At 40.8% G+C, this 19,687-nt stretch overlaps 1 pseudogene; it reads left to right on the forward strand.

The window, feature by feature from the left end:
* The first annotated feature begins 1,593 nt into the window (after positions 1-1,593).
* LOC118919952 (chondroitin sulfate proteoglycan 4-like) overlaps positions 1,594-19,687 on the forward strand; it is a 65,100-nt pseudogene continuing 47,006 nt past the window's right edge.

Below are 19,687 nucleotides of genomic sequence, written 5' to 3' on the forward strand. Positions count from 1 at the left end.
GATTACTTTAGTTTGGTTTAATAAATGCTGCCTTGCTACCTACCTATCTTAGAATGAGTTCCCTAGAGAGAGAGGTATGGGCAGGGATTCCTGTGCAGGTGAATTACTGAGTGAGTTCTACTAGGAGAGCACTGTAAGGAAGTGGGGGAAGCAGGTTAGGGCAGGAGAGGAAACTGATGTGGTTTCAGGTGATCTGATTGCCTGGTCCCAGAGAGCTCTGGAGTACGAATGGCAACAGAGTTCTACCTACTCTACACATCTGTTTCAATCAGTTATTTGGCTATCAGTTGCCCTCCAGGGTAGGGGGTATAATTTCCCTGAAATTTCTGGATAGCATAGTTAACCAGCTGGAGGTAGGGTGCACCAGCCTGTTAAAGGGGATCTAAATGAGGCACCAGCAGAATTTATTATACCACCCATGTGCCAGGTGTTGTGTTAGGTATGAGAGAAAGATGAAAAAGACATGGTCCCTGATCTTAGGAAGCTCAGGGAATAATGCAGGAGGTAGATGAAAAAATAAGTATTTTCCATATAACATGGTGAGTGATACGATAAAGGATTATGCAGAGTGTTGTAGGAACAAAGATGAGAAGCAGACTTTGCAGTTTGGATTCCTTGGGAAGCAGAATCTAAGATGGGAGATCAATGTGCAGGAACTTTATTCAGGAATGTTCTTGAGATGAACATTTGAAGAAAAGAAGGGAATCAAGGGGAAGGGAAGTGGATTGGGAAGAGAGGCAAGTCAACCTGCAGTGTGGTCTCAAAGGAACAGCTGAACTTGAGGGGACTTCTGAAGGTGCCGGGGGCTGTCTTCCAGCAGCATTCATAGCAGCCTGGGTAGAAAGTCCGTTATGCTGGAAGGGCAGTGTGTCATGGTGATCCACCACTGTCCACCCCTTGCACACTTTGATTAATTTCTTCATGTTAAACCTGGGAACAGTGCCTGGGCAATAATCTTCATGTTTCTCCTTATGCATTGATCCCTCTACCCTCAACTGAAAATTCTTCTGGTCTCAATGGCTACTTGATGTTGTGACTCAGAATGTCATCCCTGAGAGGTCTGAGCTCTTCTCAACATGCTCTTCTCAGGACAGGGTCACTACATTTATTGTTTCCTACTAAGGAAATACCAAGAGGCTCCCGAAGGAACCATATGGGCATCCAGCATTTCCCTCTGTGGACCCATTGTGTAATGATAGGCCCACCTCTTCTTGGTGACTCAGGCCCAATTACCTGCCAAATTAGGGATGGCTCTTCTTGCCTGCTAGTTCCTTGATACAAGGAGTCTTCACTGTCCAGCAAGCAGCTACAGCTTCTTGTACAGAGAGAAGCCTGCTATGTCCCCTGGTGGAAGCATTCCCCTTTGGAAACCAGGGGCTTTGAAACCACAGATTTATGGTTTATAGGATGTGAATACAAATCCCTCAATAGCAAGGCTATTCTTAATATACCCCTGTTCTCAGACCTGTATATTATACCTCTGGGGGACACAGCAGAAGATGTGTAAAGATCTTTAATTTAAAGACCATATAAAGATCTTTCACTTAAATTGTATAGTATGTCCTGGAGAATGAAACCCCATCCTGATAGAGAATGGCTTCTGAGCTGGTGATTCAATTGACCCTTCATCAGGCTCGTCCAAGCCTCCATCTGGCCTGCAGCTTCAGCGCCGTAGAATGTGATGGGACTGGTGAGTCCCATTGTCTTATGTCCATTACCACACCTTCTTTAGAGTAAAGGGCATGTCTTGGATCGATGAGGTGTCATTTGACATCCAGTGTTAGTAAACTGAACACTCCACGAGCTCTCAGACAGTGGTGCGACCTGAGTCCCTGCGGTTAAAAAGGCAATACATATCCAGAATGTGTGTCTATTTTTATTGAAATGAATCACTGGCCATTCTAGGGAGGAAGGGTTTCATTGAAGTCAACTTACCACCAAGTGGACACTTAGTCTTTTCAAAGGATGGTAACATGTTGGGGATTTGGTGTTGGACTCTGTTAGAGGCATGTTGGTCATTCAGCAGTGGCAGCAGATAGGAAAGCCTTGGTAAGACGGAGCCCAGGTGCATGCACAGATTCCACTCCTGCCACCATGGCTATTTCTTCATGCACCCATTGTGCCAACACAGGGGTGGCAGATGGCAGAGGCTGGCTGATGCCAACTGGCCAAGTCATTTTGTCTGCCTGGTTGTTTAGTGCTTATTCTGTGGTGCATGTTTTCTGGTGGGCATTAACATGCAATCTAAAAATCTTCTCCCTGCACACTGACACTCATGCATCTGTGCCAGCCTCCTGTCCCTGATCTTTCAATCCTTCTCATTCTAGGCTCTTGACCATCTGGATGTTCCATTTGTCACTACCTATCAGTCTTTATCCTAACCTCAGACCACTTCTTTCTTCATTTAAAGTGGATGATTAGGGGTTCTATCCATTTGGAAGATTTTTTCTCACTAGTATTTTTTACAGCAGGAGCTATGGTTCAGTTGGAGTCCAATTTTGGCTTGCATCCGCACAATGATGCTGACTTATCCATGAACCAGGCTCAGCTGTTTTGCTCCTCTGTCAGCTGGTGATAAGGGATTCCCATGCAGCCATACATGCGAGCTAAGGAAAAGGTGCTAGCCCCAGAATGGTGATGCCATGGAGCTCTGGGCTCCCATCTTGTGTAGCTTCTGGTGCCTTTTGGTCCTCTCTGTCTCAGGCCTGGATGAACCACTTCCATGCCCTTCATCTCTTCTTCCACCTATCTGTTGTGGCAGTACAGTGGGTCATTGCAGTTTCTATGCTCCTAGGAGTCAGTTAGCAGTGATTTCACACCATTTCCAGCAGTCTTTGCCAGCATGCTATATCCTGTATCTCCAGAGAGTGCTCCCAAACATGAAAACTCTCCCTTATTCAGCTTTATGTCCCACCCCCTTGATCAAAGAACTTCAGTCCCCCGTGTACTTTCCCTGCTACTGACAGCACATCCTGGGTAGGTCCTGCAGCTACTGTAGAGTCTAGTCCTTCCCCTTCCATATCAAGCTCAACATATCTCCCACAGGTTATCTTGTGACTTAGTGTTTATTTTTGGTCTAATGGCCAGGAGAAGAGATAGGGGTGTATCTTCAGACATCATGTTGCTTATGCGGCAAGGCCTTTGCATCCTCTTTAAGCATGGGGAGTGCTGGCTTTAATAAGGAATAGGCCAATTCTGCAGGCTAAGTGGGTTCAGAGAGCCTCAGGGACCCAAGATATGTGAATGCACCAACCCAGAGGTCCCCATTTCCTGTGTCAGGGTTCCATTCTTTCCCAACCAGGGCCTTAGCCTTGTCAGAGCAAGAGTGTCATGGTTGGGAGTTTAACTTTATTTGGAGCTTACTACTGTGACAATTAATTCCTAGGTGCAAGTCTCAACTTCCTCTGCCCTCCTGCTGGAGGAGAGAAGAAAGACTTTATGTGCTAAAAGTCCTCTGGCTTTTGCACTTAGCTTGTAATCACTGAATCTTTCCTAGCTTTTCCTGAAGTTTCTTCCAGACTTAGCAACAGACACTCAGCTCCATTGTCCTCTAGTTACTATTTGCCTTCTATTTTTCATAGCTGGCTAAAGTGTTCCTTTCTCCTGCTATGCCAGTTCACCACCAGTGGTTTGGGATGGGCCCCTGTGGTAGGGAAGGAAGCAGTATTGAGTAGATGAGAAGTAGAGTTGCAATTTAGTTTCAGTGGAAGCCTCAGCTACCCCTCTTTAGGGTTTTGAAGAGGGTCTGACCCACCAGAGCTGTCCTGAGTTGGGGCGAGAGAGCGCTGAGCCTTTACACCCTGTGCTGGGCCCGTGGGCTCCCCAGGAAGCAGGCGTGGCCTTGGGTAAGGCGGCTTTCTTCAGCAGGGTCAGGCCCTGAAGGTAGATGACAATGTAGAGTGGAATAGTCACTGAACAATGAATTTACTAACTTACACTTAAAAAGTTTTTTCCCTAGCATCTTTTTATGGTGAAAGCTATGTGGAGCTTAATGTCATAGATGTTTCCCCTGAGTTATCTCTTCAATTCAAATTTCAAACCAGCAAACCACAGGGATTACTCTTTCTCGCAGCTGGAAAAAATGACTACTGTGTAATAGAACTTCTGTCAGGAAACTTACGGGTAAGATTTTTAAATATCTTTAAAAACATAAGCATCCAATTACTATAGAGAAAGAGAGAAAGAGAGAGCAAAAGAGCTACCCATTTGATTACTGTTATTTCACTAGAGTAAAATCATGTGCGATTTGTTTGGAATCTTCTCCAACTTTACTAGCATGTCTTAAATATTCTGACTCTGAATTTTTTAACCTCCATATGTAGTCCACAAATGTGGGAAAAGTTTTCATGTTCAAGTTCCTCTCTCTTTGTGACTGGCCTTGTTTTCTCAGTAGAACACTTATGAGATGGGAGTAATTGTGATTCTTTTTCTTTCAGGCAAGAGAGAACTTGGGTGCCGGTGAGCAAGTGCTCCTTTCTGAGAGAAGGCCTCGTATGGATGACTTGGTTTGGCACTCAGTGGAACTGTCCTGTGTTAGGGGTAACATCTCTCTGGTCATTGACAGACATCATGAGACAACTGACCATATCCCTGGTGGGATGCACAATCTGCACTTTCAACACGGAATCTACCTAGCAGGCCACGGGGAACTTGACATCTTTACGTAGATGGACAGTTCCCCAGTTTCTGTGGATGTGTGGAGGATGTTGTATTCAGTCAGAGAGATCCTTACATTCCTTCAATCTTACCCTGGTTTTAAGAAGGTTTTTGAGGTGTCACTGAGATGCAGTGATGAATTTTTTGCAGAGGAGAACGAAGTCATCAATTTCTTTAGCTCCAGATCCTTTGTCACTTTCCCAGAATGGAGGGTGCAGGGTGAAGGGCTCTTAGGATTTGCTTTGCAGACTGAAAGTCAACAAGCCTTACTTTTATTTCAGTCAGGTAAAGAAGGAAATTTTGTTGCTTTGGAAATAGTTAAAGGTCTATTGAAGGCTCATGTAAGAGGGAATAAAAATAATACTCAGCTCTCTTCTTTTAGCTTCGTTAGTGACAACAAATGGCACCTTATTCAACTCAAACTCACTGGCAGGTATCTGGACCTAATGGTGGAAGAGCAAGAGATAAGGATGCTGCTGCCTTTGCAAAGCAAACCGTTTGTATCTGAAGGCCCCCTTTACATGGGAAGCTTGATAACAGTAAGGGAGAGCGAGTTAAGAAGTTAGCACTTGCCTCTGTGCCTAGAAAATCTCTAGGAATCTCTTTTAAAGGGTGCTTAAGAGGCTTGGAAGCCAACTCAGAAAAGAGAGCATTAAAGGATGCCTTTGTTTCCAAAGATGTATCTGCTGGGTGTAGAATGAAGGGTAGTGATAATGCAAATCCTCTGTAACAACAGGGAACCTGTTTCAGTCAGAAGTTACCCTTTCCACTGCCGTTCCTGAGGCAGACAAGGCTTTCCTTCCCAATGCAAGTGGCCCTTCCTTGGTTCTGAATAACCTGGAGGTTCACAAGGGTAGGCAAGCCTTACTGGGACAAAAGCATGTGAAGGTAGATGTGGAACTGAAGGATTTGGGCATCTAGCACTATCAAATACTATTTGAAGTAAAGGAATTGCCTATTCATGGGTTCCTTTGATTCGATGTTCTCCCTGAGCAAGAAATGGAGAAGGCTTTTATTGTTAGATTTGGGGCAAGGGAAAGTTTGGTATGTCCATGATGGTTCTGAAGAACCTAGAGTTTATTTCACATTTTCCATCTCTTTCAACAGCAAGAAGGAAATGCCATTATATCAGCAAGGACATGTTCCATACGTGTTGAACATTATCATTCCAGTTAATGATCCCCCATACCTCAAGCTCCCTGAAGGAAACTTGCTTCACCTGTTTGAGATCTCTAAGAAACAGCTGACTGCAAATATAATACCTGTGTTAGACCCTGACATGGATTCCCTGAATCTTAGTTTTTCAGTTCTTGGCAACTTCAATTCAGATGCTGGTTTTTTAGAAAACACCAATGATCCTGGGAGAACCATTAATGGTTTTACACATGGGGATTTAAGAGGTGGCAACATTTTCTACATGCACAGGGGTCATTTGAGCTCCCTGATCCTACTGAAAGCAAGTGATGGAGAGCTGGTTAGCAACACAGTGGTGTTACGAGTCATGGCTGTTCCCTGGGAATTTGAAGTGGCCAGTAGAACCGGTGTGACCACAAGGTGGCAGAGTTCTGATTACACAGAGGAACTTACAGGTGAAAGTTAATGGTGAACACCATGAGATGGAGACTTGCTATGCTGTCACTCATCCACCTCAGTTTGGCCAGGTTCAGCGGCAGCGCTCAGGTGGTAACTAGAAACAAATTAGCACCTTCTCTCAGCGATCTATTGATCGAGGTTGGGTTTGGTACTGTAGTACATTCAAAGAATTGCAGCTAGAAAATGTTACAGATCATTTAAAATTTAGAGTTAACATAGAAGGAAAAGTCAGTGAAGAGCTGACTTTCCCTGTTACTGTACAATGGCTAAAGTTTACACTTCTGAAAAATGTTTCTCTCAAGATTAGTAAAATAAACAGACAAGTATTGAATTCTGATCACTTGCAGGCGGTGACAGAGGGTGTGGCAGCAGCTGAGAGGGAACTACAGTTCAAGTTACTGACTCCACCTAAGAAAGGAAAATTGCTGCTTGGCAATAACATTCTAAAAGCAGACTTGGTGTTCAGCCAACAAAATGTTATAGACTCTAAGATAAGTTATGAACTACAGATGAGGCCCTGGGAAGATGCACAGGATACTTTTAGGTTCTTGATTGTTGCAAAACACATAGAATCCAAAGATTATATTTTTAGCATAAACTTTAAGGCAGATAAGACACGCATTATATTAACTAACAAAGGATTATTTGTAAAAGAAGGAGAAGGGACATTAATTACAAAATCAGAATTTGCTCAAACCTTATACAATCCGACCTTCCAATATAAAAATATAAAAGTCCTCAACACGGGACGCTGAAACTGATTAACTTTACAGATTCTCTGGGAAGTCATGGCAGTATCACCACCTTCACTGATCAAGACATAGTGAAGGAGCGGCTGATGTATGCCCACGATGACTCTGAGACACAGTGTGATGAATTCGTCCTTGCGGCCTCCACCACAAGACCAGGCCAAGAGAGTGTGGTCAGGGATCTTGACATGGAGGACTGGTCTACAGAAATCAAAGTCACCATTTCCATCGGGTTAAAAAATGATGAGAAACCTGTGCATATGGTAGGTAAGGTCTTTCATGTTGTATGGAATGGCCAGCACTTATTGGCCCTGGCAGATCTCTGTTACCATGACCCACACTCAGATTTTGATGATGGGCAGTTGCTCTACACCTGGCAGGGCATCCCAAATGGGGAGTTGGTGCGAGTCGGTGATCTCACTCAGAAACTACCAGTTTAGGCAAGATGACCTGCGGGAAGGGTGCGTGCTCTTCAGGCATCGGGGTGCAGACTCGGCGCGCTTTGTGCTGTTGGTGACAGATGGCGTCCACCACACATCATCCCTACTTGAGGTCAGTGCGTCAGACCCCTACATCCGGACAGCCAACAACACGGGGCTGCTTGTACAGAGAGGGAAGGTAACAGCCTCACAGCAGCCAACAACCAACCGCAGTGTCACCACAAACCAAGATGTCAGGATGGACCGCGAGATCAAATTCCACGTCACGTGGCCCCCAAAACATGGCGGAGTGAGTGTCAGCAGCTTAAGCTCCTGCTCATTTTCCCAGCATGACCTGAAGCAAGAACATGTTGTTTATAGGCATGATGGCAGCAGCAACTTTGATGTATTTAACCTGACAGTGAAACTTTAAGATACACTTTCAGAAGTGGGTGTCTGTGTGCCAGTATACTCAGAAAGCCACCATCACACCCAAATTCTGCACAGCAAGACCCTTGTAGTTGAAGAAGGAAAGCCAGTAAAGCTGAGTAGAGAAAGGCTCCAGGTAGGTGGATATCCTACATTAGAGCATCCCTGTTCTCCAACAACCTCGGGGTAGTAATCTGTGTGCTTCTGAAAGCTATTTTTCTGTTGATTTCTCTCCTCATATTCATAATGATTAAAAAAAATTTTTTTTTGAGAGGGCATCTCTCATATTTATTGATCAAATGGTTGTTAACAACAATAAAATTCTGTATAGGGGACTCAATGCACAATCATTAATCAACCCCAAGCCTAATTCTCAACAGTCTCCAATCTTCTGAAGCATAACGAACAAGTTCTTACATAGTGAATAAGTTCTTACATGGTGAACAGTGCAAGGGCAGTCATATCACAGAAACTTTTGGTTTTTGATCATGCATCATGAACTATAAACAGTCAAGTCAGATATGATTATTCATTTGATTTTTATACTTGATTTATATGTGAATCCCACATTTTCCCCTTATTTTTTTTTTTAATAAAATGCTGAAGTGGTAGGTAGATGCAAGATAAAGGTAGAAAACATAATTTAGTGCTGTAAGAGGGCAAATGTAGATGATCAGGTCTGTGCCTATAGACTAATTATTAATCCAAGCTAGACAAGGGCAACAAAACATCCACGGATGCAGATTTCTCTCAAAACAGGGGGGTGAGGTTCTAAGCCTCACCTCTGTTGATCCCCAATTTCTCCACCATGATTTTTTTTTAAGTGCAGATGCCATGGAGAAGAAAAGCTGGGAGTTTTCATGATTCTAATACTTCTAATTTCCAATAGTTGAAAATGGAATGTAAGTCAAAATAAGCCTTATTTTAAAGCTTTGTGTACACAGGTGCGTGAGTATGTGTCTATGTTTAGTGTAGGAGGAACTGGAAATGAGGAGGGGGTGTATATATTATAGTTCATTAAGAGATCTTTGCTTTTTGCTTTTAGTTTGCTTACAAGAGCAACCCTGCCAATATTGCATTTGATCTGAGTTACATCCATAATGTGATGAAGCAGAGTATAAGAACTTAGAGTAACAACCCTGCTAAAACTTCAGAGGATGCTGTATTACAAAGTTTATTTCCTTAACTCTCAATGTGGCATTATTTAATTTCCTGAAATTGATAGATAAAATTGGCCTAGACCATTGAAATGCCAAGGGGTGAGACTCACACCAGAAGCTACATGGTTTCCTGTGCTTCTACGTGGAAACTCCCAGCAGGAACTGTCCTGCTCATCAGAGTTAGGAAAGTTTTCTGTTAAGGGTGACTCTGGAGGGTGTGTAAACTGTTATTATGGCAATTGACCACAAATGCAGGCTATTCTGATTCTGCCTTCAGGATGGTAAATACGTTTACTTGCTTGCTAAATGCAACCAGTAACATCAAGAAGAAATTAGTTCAAATCAGAAGCAGTTTACTAAACAATGAGTTTAGACCGGGGGAACATGGGGCCCCGCCAGCTTTTCTCAGCTCTTTGTCAGGATCTTAGAGAGTTTATGTTTGAGTTTCACCACAAGAGGGCATGTGTAGTTCAATGATGATACATCACAACGACAGTTTTTAGATGGATTTTGCTGAGTCAATAAATTAAATACACACTGAAATGCTGAGCTAGTTAAAATGGGAGCAAAAAAGAAACTTTCCTCTAAAGTCTTGCAATTTTAGTATTTCAACTTGTTTCTTCCACCATCTTTTATTCCTTCTCCTTATACCATTTTCTTTCTTTCCACATCACCTTTCTGAGTCCTAGGGTTCTTCACTGTTGTCGGCTATTACTTTTCTTTGTGACCATGGCTGAAATTCAAAATCGTGGCATGGTCACTAGAACAGACCCAGGCTTGCACTGTGAATCAAGCCTACTTGCTGCTTATAACTTAAGCCATTTGTGGACAGTAATAGAAAACAATTTGGTTCATCAGGCTCTTGACTCTTCCAAATATTAATGTGTTTTTCTTTTTGTGTTTGTGTGTGGTGTATATGAGCTCAAGGCTGGGCATGCAGCTAATGTTCCTTCAGCGGCAGTGTTTACTGTCAGAATTCCACCAATGCATGGATACCTCCAAAAATTTTTGCCAGGAGACAGCAGCTTGGGTGCAGTTGAAAAGTCCCCTTTGATTTTTACACAACAGGATCTTGATGATGGTCACATCCATTATGTGCAGACAGCTCCTGACCAACAACAGGGCTGTTTTTTCCTGGATGTGATGAATGGTTTCCAAGCTGTGAATGGAGTTGAAATCTTGGTGGATATTGTCCCCAAAAGGATTCCTCTGGAAGTAAAAAATTTCACAGTCCAAGAAGGTGGTTCCAAAGCTCTTGGAGAAGACTATCTCAAAATTCCAAGTAAATATTTTGAGGGACTTGACTGAATTTATTCTACTCAAGCCACCCAAACATGGTTATGTTGAAAATTCTCATTTTCCAAGACTGAAGCTAATGAAATTTACCAGGAAATAGGTAATAACTCTCAGTTAATACATTTAGGTATGTTGGATTAAAGAAAAAAATTGGCTATTTATCATTTAGATTCATGGACTTTCAGGAGTGATGGGACCTACAAGTTCAACCTCCTAACAGAGCCTAGAAGCCTTTCCATGGTAACCCTATAAAGAGGCCATCCAGCCCTCTCTCAAACATCTTCAAAGATGAGAGAACTCACTGCTTCCTGAGATGAGCCCTTCCAATTTAAAACACTTCAATTGTGAGAAAGTTCTTTACACTGAGATGAAAAAGTTATCCAACTCCCTTGGAATTTGAGCAGAGGACTGACACAATATGCCCTGAAAATGATTGGTGACAAGGACTGAATAATTTTTTATTTCCTAAGATTTTGCACAAGTTTGTTATATCCTATAATTTCAGGTCAGCAGATGTTTTTCTATTGTTAGAAGTCTAGGAATAGACAAATTCCCACTAGACCCTCCTTTTGCCTTTAGATTAATACCAATTAAATGTCATGTAATTTTGGGGAGTGTCACTCCATTGAAACTGGTTTATTTCTCCATGAAAGATATTGAAAAGGTGACTTCTATTTAAGTGCTATATTCCTTAAGCACCATGACCTGATCAGCACCATCATCCATGTTTGTTTTCAAATAGGTTAAAACAACATGTTCCAGGAGCATGTGGTCAGGCCTGTGGTCTGGAATTTCTCTGCCCATGGAACCAAAGAAATTCTCATAGCACCTGTGCACAAGTGACCACATTTTCCCCTTGAAATTCCTAATTAACTTTTCAACTGTTGTTAGAAACACCTCTGAGAGATCAAAAGTGGTTGCTCAAAGGAAATGCACCATAGGAATGGGCTAAGTTGAACTGTTAAAAATTTTGGTATTTTACCAAAACAAGCAGAGCCCCAGAGACATTTTCAGAAGTTCAACTACTCCTGTTGGCTTCGGAAGTTCTCTGCCATTTTATGTTTGGGTCACAGACTCACTGAAGCTAAGTTCCCTTCTAGCTTTAAAATTGCCCTGGTTTCTGATTTTGATCCTGTGCTCTTCAGTATTTCCATCAGACCGTTAAACACATGAAAGGTTCTGATCAAATTTGTAGTTATTATAAATCCAAGAGGAATAATTCATTTATTGGGTGACTATTTCAGAATGAAAATTAGAAAGATGAAATCTAGCCGTGATAAAAGTAAATGTTTGAATTTGGATTATTACTTTGAGGAAAATATGCCTTTATAGAATAATTTGATTCCAATGTATTTCATTATATTCTGTCCACCAGAGATACATGGTAGCAAATTAGGGTTGCACTGTTACAAGATGCACCAAATAATGATTGTATTCTGAAGAAGGAGGAGCAGGATAGGAGGTAGCAGGTGTCACTTCTCATACAAAGAACAGTTAAGGGAATAATGCGTGCTTACCTCACAAAAGAGAAATTTGGGGAAACTTAAATTGCCCTAGTCCATATGTCTGCAAAAAGCAGAAAGCTGGCCAGTGGATGGCAACTTCAGAGCCTAAATCTAATATTCTGAATTGCCCAACAAAGCAATCCCAACTTCAAGAATTAGCCACTGTACATAAACAACTAGAGTCTGGATTTTAAAGGGTGTTGTTTTCATTGGAAAAAAAGCCATATTTATATTTCTTACCTACAATACATTTTAGTGTTAGAAATACCCTTCGAACTCAGGTCTTCTGATTGCCACTGTAGCATTCTCTTTGCCACCCACATTGCTCCATCACTGTGCTCCTCCTTACACTCATTTCATAAAAACTATTCCATCTGTCTTAATTTGCACACTGATTGTCAGAATCAAACTTCATGGGATGAACACATGCTTCTGTGTCATAGGGAGATAGAAAAAATAGGATTTCTTTTATAGTATTCATGTGTTTAAATCACATTTCAGTAAGTTGGTAATTTTTTTGCCATTGGTTGTAGGTGGAAAATAAATTGATCTGCTATGTTCATGATGATAGTGAGAGCTTCTTGACAATTTCACCATCTTTGCAAAACAGCTCAGAGCTTGGAAAACAGAGTTTTCCCCAAACTCTTTTTGTGACTGTTGAATCAGTAAATGATGAGGCTCCAATAATAACAGCCAATAAAATCCTCCAGGTAAGTGCTGCATGCTTTTTGATTTATCATAACAACATTAGGACCACCAATCTGATTTTCTTTTGTGGTAATTCTAATGTTAAATAGTGAGACATATGACCACGTATGCATAGTTGACTCATTCCTCCTGGCTTCGAATAAATGTCAGTTATCAGAACATTGTGTTGGGTGTTGGGAGATGATGAATCACAGAGAGTTACTGTCATACTGTATTTCCTGAGTGGGCACCACTCACACTGTATTCCCTGAGGCATGGCCTTTTCTAGTTCGGTCAGGAAAGTGTATGTGCTTGAGAAACTCCTTGGAGACTGACAGCACACTAGTAGAGTTAGTGGGCTCTTCAATAGACAGGTCTCAGAAGTATTAGCTCCCCACTATTGACTGTGTGACCTTGGGCAAGTTATTTAGCCTTTTAATTTGCTCTCATCTAAGTGGTGGAAAATGGAGGCAGAATTGTGTCAAACAATAAAATGATGTAATACTCTCCCACAGTGCCTGTCATGTGGTTAGAGCTCAATAAATGGTAACTATTATTAGTCTGAGGCCACACCAGTTTTAGAATAAAAAGGCAATCGTACAGTCATGTGATAATATTTTGCTGGTTCTGGGCATTTCTGTCACCTTTCTGAGGGTCCCTGGGGGTTGTTCTTACCATTCATGGATAAACATGGTGCCACATGTTCTGCTCCTCTCCTAACCTGAGCCTGAAGTAACATCTGCTGTTGTGGCTTCTGTTGTCCACACATGTGGGCTGAGGCGCAGGAAGCCATCTGGCTCTCATGGCACCATTTCCTGGCACACCAGTACTGCTGAGTCAATGCTCGTGAACCCAGAGGTGCTGGTTTACACTCAGGTATCCCCAAGCTTTCATTTAATACATTTTCTTGATTTTAACTCATTCTTTCTTGCTGTTCCTACTAATAAAGACTTGGGCATAAATTCGCTATTCCAGCTTGGAGAATAATTGTAGCCTTCTAATAGTAAGGGAGCAAAAAATAAGTGTTAGCTATCATTGTGTGCCAGGGACTGCTTGAAGGGCTTATAGCTCACTGAGCTGTGTGCTACCATTTTCCTCACTGGATAGATGAGGGAACTGTGTGGCAGCTGAATTACAGACTCAGACAGAGTGTCAGTGTAAGGGACTCATGCCTTGCTCTGCCTGTCTTCACGGTCTCCAGCAACGTCTGACACTTAGTAAATAAGTATTTGTTAAAGGAATAAGTAAATGAAAATATGAAGTGCCAGTTCCCTCAACATTGACCCGTGTTTCAAATGCAAGCCTTTTGTCTTGGGTGTTTCTTCCATTATCATGGCTGCATTTCTGGGAGAATCCTTAGCCTGTCACACAATTAAGCCCCTCATGGGCTCATTCTGCAGGTGCGTCCAGACATGGGAATCTGAATGCATTCACCTTGAAATTAGGCTGAGACAAATCTTTCAATATATGTATTTGGCAACTTCAGCCTCATTACACCACCCATGAGAGTAGACAGTTAATAACAGATTCTTTGGAAGTTGGGTGGTCAGAGGAAATGCAGAAGAGGTGGGCAGGAGTAGAAGTCCAGTGTTTCCACCTGGTGATGGTACTTCCCTTGGGTGCGGGAGAGCTTGGAAATGTGGAGGAGCATTTTTTCTTCTTACACTGACTGGAAGATGCTGCTCTATTTAATGCCTGAATGCCAGGGATGGTTAATATTGCAAAGTATGGGGCAGTCTTAAAAATTGAAGTAATGTCCTGCCCAGAGTGCTAGTAGTATCCTGTTGAGAAACATTCCCCACCAGGAAGTTGCAAATACAGCCCATGAGCCCAATCAGGCCTTATGCCTATTTATTTGTACAGACTGCAAGCAAAGCATGGTTTTTATAGATGAAATCATTTGATTCAGTAATTGATTTGACAACAGGGAACACTTACTTTGAATCCCATATCAAAAAAATATTTTCCCTCAAAAAAAATTTCATTCTTCTCATTAGTGGACCTGTATTGCAAAAAGTTATACTCAATTATTAATACAGCTTGAATTTTATCAGCAAAAAATTGTGGAAATTTGCTCTCTTTCTTGTTACATAATATCTATACACTATCCTCAGTTTTGCCTCATGACTCAGAAACTGTAAAATATTAACTTTCTGGTTCTTCATGAATATGTTTGCCAATCCCTGCTATAGACCAGTAAACCAACTCAGCTGGAGTCAAAGGTCCATGCTTTACAGCATAAGTTTAGATATGAGGACCTTGAATTCTAGGAAGGGACTTGCACTATATTATGTGGCCATGGGGAGAATATGCAGATATATTCTGTCTAGAGTGGTTGTGGGAATGTATAACTTGCAAAACCATTTTATCTTCATAATGTTTAAAAAAGGGAAACATAATACCATTTTCATTGTTTGAGGGATTTTCCCTCTTCCTTCAGACAACTTCTCATTCACTCTTTTCATGGTCTAGATCCAGAATTGCCTTTGAAAGTTTATCTATTTTGTCCTACTTCCCTCCCTTTCCAAAGTTATTTATAATCATGGCTAAAGAATAGGAAATCTATGTGGCAGTCTCTGAATGGCATTGTGGCTGAATTTAGTTATGGGTCTTGAAGTTTTTCTTGAGTTTTAACTGTTGTGTAATTAATTGAGCATAAAAAACATATTGATATTTTACATGTTTTTATGGAATATATATAATATGTATGTATGTATGTACGCCTGTATGTATATTGCATATTTTTGCCTATAATTCCTCCATTAAAAAGCAGAGGATCAAGTTGAACCCCTAACCTCGTTTTTCTGGTGAGGAAACTAAGCCCCAGGGGGCAGTGGGGAGCCTAGGGTACCACCACTGGTTGGTTGAAGGGTCTCCTGACTTCTACTCTGAGAATCTTCTGTCCCTGCTTTCTTCAACTTTACTTTTTTGGAGGGATGGTGGTGGTAGTAAAATAAACTATTTTAACTAAAAAAATGATGGCTAGGGCAGATGTTATTCTGCCCCAGTAGATCTCAAGTGTTATTTTCTAAGTGGCAAAGGATCTAGACCTCCAAGCTGCAGAATGATGCAGCAGATCCACCATGTCTGGGTAGTGGTTGACACAAAGAGAAAAAAAGGTCTTTGGTGAGAGTGATGGCCAGGCAGGTGACAGAGAGTGACAAGAAAGCAAGGAGAACAGCAAAGAAATATGGAGTGGTAAGCCTTTGACTTCAATTTATAAAACACCCCAGCATCAATTAAATGATAGGGCAGTCATACCCAGGAACTCATCAGGGACTAATCTAACTAGAAAATTTTATGTCATTAAGAATTGCTGGGTGTTTTAAATCTGTTTTTATGTTTTCAAAATAATTGGATCTAAGAATGGACTTTTTCGTGCTTGTAGCTATCTTATAGCTTGGTTCATTAGGCAGCCTCTACATTTTAAGTGAAAAATTAATGGTGTTTATGCATTTAGAACTTTATCTTTGTAGTTTACTTCACAGTAATTCCAGGTAGGCTGGGAATAATATATTGTAGCTAATCAGACCTGTAGGCCTCCCCATCTGTTTTCAGCTGCTTTACTCCCTCTCCCCTCACACATTCTTGTTGTATCAATACCTAATAACTCATTATCAGCAAAGTGATCTGAGAAGTAGGTTATTGGCTAGAGTGAGGAAATGTAGGTGTCAATTATTGTTAAACACAGTCATGGAAGTTTACATTTATTGTGTTCTTACTGGACATCTATAATTGGTGTCATTTTCACAGCCCTATGAAAGAACTGCTGTGATTAATATCCTCATTATAAAATGGGAGCCCTGAGGCCCAGAGAGGTCACAAGGGAAGGTGTGGACTTGAAGCCAAGTCTTTCCAAGTCTGACCATCTTACCACCATGCTCTGCTGCTTTCCCTCATTAGCCATGACCAACTCAAGCTCTCTCAGTGCATCCACGGGATCATGGGCTATCTTTCTCAGTAAGAAAAATCTCCAAAGCTGATGTGCCCCTTGCTCCTAGTAAAGTGGACCTATGGGAGTAGGTCTGCAGCTGTTGGAAGGGCATATGTGTTTGCCTGGGAACTGCAGCCGAGGAATCGAGCATTTTACTGCATGATGCAGAGCTGCAGGGTGAGAGGGGCCTACCATCTGGAAAGACATGGGAGAAGAGCTGGAGTTGGCTGAGGGAGAGGAGGACCAAGGGATAAGACAGTGAACTCAGCCTTCTTTATGAAAAGGAGCTGGAGCTCCGTTCCAGGCTTGGCTTTCAGTTCTGTGGCATCATCAACTATAAGATGTAAAATCAACTTAATAATAGCTTTACTATAAATAAGTGTACCTGCCATGTTTAGTATATTAAGTTGTGAGGGAAAAAAGTGTACCCTAGATTTTATCTCTGCCTTCCCTTAAAATTTGGGAAATACTGTGTCTGCCAGGAACCTTGAGCTTGCTTAGGTAGTTTGCCCGACCCCCTTGCCCATTCTTGGTACCAGAATGTTCCTCTCAAGAAAAAAAAAGGAAGAGTAACTGGGGGCTGTGGCCATTTCCTTTATTCCTACCGTCCTCCCTGGATCTAGGCCAGGAATGATTCAACTTCCTAGTTTTAATGGATGTGGTCATTTGTTTTGACACTCGCCCTTTCTGAGTTTTCTTATTTATCTGGTGAGAAACTCATTCTCTGACTTGAAAGCTCTGGATTAATGTTAGGAAACCAGAGTTTAAAAGTTTGTGAAATGCCCCATTTGAGCAAAATTTCTCTAGGCCTCACTTTCCTTGACAGCAAAACCATGCATGGGTTGCAGGGTCGTGTGTGTGTGTGTGTGTGTGTGTGTGTGTGTGTTTCTTGGTCATCTCTTCATCCTTCCAGTTCTACTGTCCTGTGGTTTGTATAACTGTAAACCTTGCTTGATATTCTCTGGGTGAGTCTGCACTTGGACAGATAGAGATCCACCATTTCTATTGCATGGCTTTACTCCAGTCTAGACTGGGGGAAACCTTTTCTCTTCTCTCTGACTGAAAAACATAGTTATGGAACTAAAGTCATTGTGTCTAAAATCTGGAGGTGATTATGTACTACTATAGGGCATAGTATCTAGTTGTATAAAGATGTAGAAGAAGTTTTAGTAGGATTTGCTTGACTGTTTTAAAGGGGAAGAAACCTCTCAAAAAGCAACAGAATACACGTTTTTCTCAAGTGCACATGGGATGTTCTTCAAAATAGGTCACATATTAGGATACAAATCAAATCTCAACAAATTTAAGAAGGTTAAAATTGTATCAAGCATCTTATCAGACCACAATAGTCTGAAACTAGAAATCAATTAAAAGAAAAAAAATGGAAAAAGAGCAAACACATGGAGGCTAAACAACATGCTTCTAAATAATCAATGGGTCAAGGAACAGACCAAAGAGGGAATCAGACAATACATGGAAACAAATGCAAACAGAAACACAATGGTTCAAAATATGTGGCATGCAGCAAAAGCATTTCTAAGAGGGAAGTTTATAGCAATATAGGCCTGCCTCAGGAAACAAGAACAATCTCAAATAAAAAATCTAACCCTATAACTGAAGGAATTAGAAAAGAACAAAGCCCAAAATTAGTAGAAGGAAGGACATAATAAAGATCAGAGCAGAAATAAATAAAACTGACACTAAAAAAAAAAACAGGAAAAAAAAATCAGTGAAACCAAGAGCTGGTTCTTTGAGAAGGTAAACAAAACAGGCAAACCCTTAGCTAGACTTATCAAGAAAAAAAGACACTTATCAAATAACAAAATCAGAAATGATAAAGAAGTTTAAACATACATCACAGAAATTCAAAGTATTATAAGAGAATTCTGTGAAAAATTACATGTCAATAAATTGGACAACCTAGAAGAAATGGATAAATTTCTAGAAAAGTACAACTTTCCAAGACTGATCCAGGAAGAAGCAGAAAATCTGAACAGACCAATTACTTCTAACAAAATTAAACTGGTAATCAAAAAACTCCCAACAAACAAAGGTCTAGAACCAGAAGGTTTCATGGGTGAATTCTACCAAACATTTAAAGAGGAGCTAATATCTATCCTTCTTAAAGTATTCCAAAAAGTAGAAGAGGAGAGAATATTCCCAAGCTCATTCTATGAAGCCAGCATCTAATACCAAAACCAGACAAAGATACCACAAAAAAAGAAAATTACAGACCAATACCCTGATGAACATAGATGCAAAAATCCTCAACAAAATATTATCAAACTGAATTAAAAAATATATCAAGAGGACCATTCATCACAACCAAGTAGGATTTATTCCAGAGATACAAAGATGGTACAATATCCGCAAATCAATCAATGTTACACAATGATGAATAAAAACTACATGATCCTCTCAATAGATGCTGAAAAATCATTTGACAATATTCAACATCTATTCATGATAAAAACTCTCAATTAAGTGGGTATAGAGGGAACACACCTCAACACAATAAAGCCCATATATGACAAACCTACAGCCAACATCATATTCAATGGCGAAAAGCTGAAAGTTTTTCATCTAAGAACAGGAACAAGACAAGGATGTCCCCTCGGAACACTTTTATTCAATATAGTACTGGAAGTCTTAGCCACAGGATTCAGACAAGAAAAAGAAATACAAGACATTCAAATTGGTAACGAAGAAGTAAAACTGTCACTATTTCCAGATGACATGATACTGTATATAGAAAACCCTAAAGGCTCCATCAGAAAACTATTAGAACTAATAAATGGATTCAGCAAAGTTACAGGATACAAAATTAATACACAGAAATCTGTTGCATTCCGATATACAAATAATGAACTAACAGAAAGAGAAACCAGGAAAACAATTCCATTTACAATTGTATCAAAAAGAATAAAATACCTAGGAATAAGCCTAACCACAGAAGTGAAAGACCTGTGTTCTAAAATTGTAAGACAATGATGAAAGAGATTGAAGAAGACACGAATAAATGGAAATCTATCCCCCATGCTCAGGATAGAAAGAATTAATATTGCTAAAAGGGCCATCTTGCCCAAACCAATTTACAGGTTTGATTAAATCCCTATCAAAATACCAATAGCATTTTTCAATGAATAGAGCAAAGAATCCTAAAATTTATGTGGAACTATGAAAGACTGAATAGCCAAAGCAATCTTGGTAGAAAACAGCAAAGCTGGGAGCATCATGTTCCCTGACTTCAAGATATACT

Source organism: Manis pentadactyla, chromosome 2 (assembly GCF_030020395.1).
Source record: "Manis pentadactyla isolate mManPen7 chromosome 2, mManPen7.hap1, whole genome shotgun sequence".
NCBI classification, from domain to species: Eukaryota; Metazoa; Chordata; class Mammalia; order Pholidota; family Manidae; genus Manis; species Manis pentadactyla.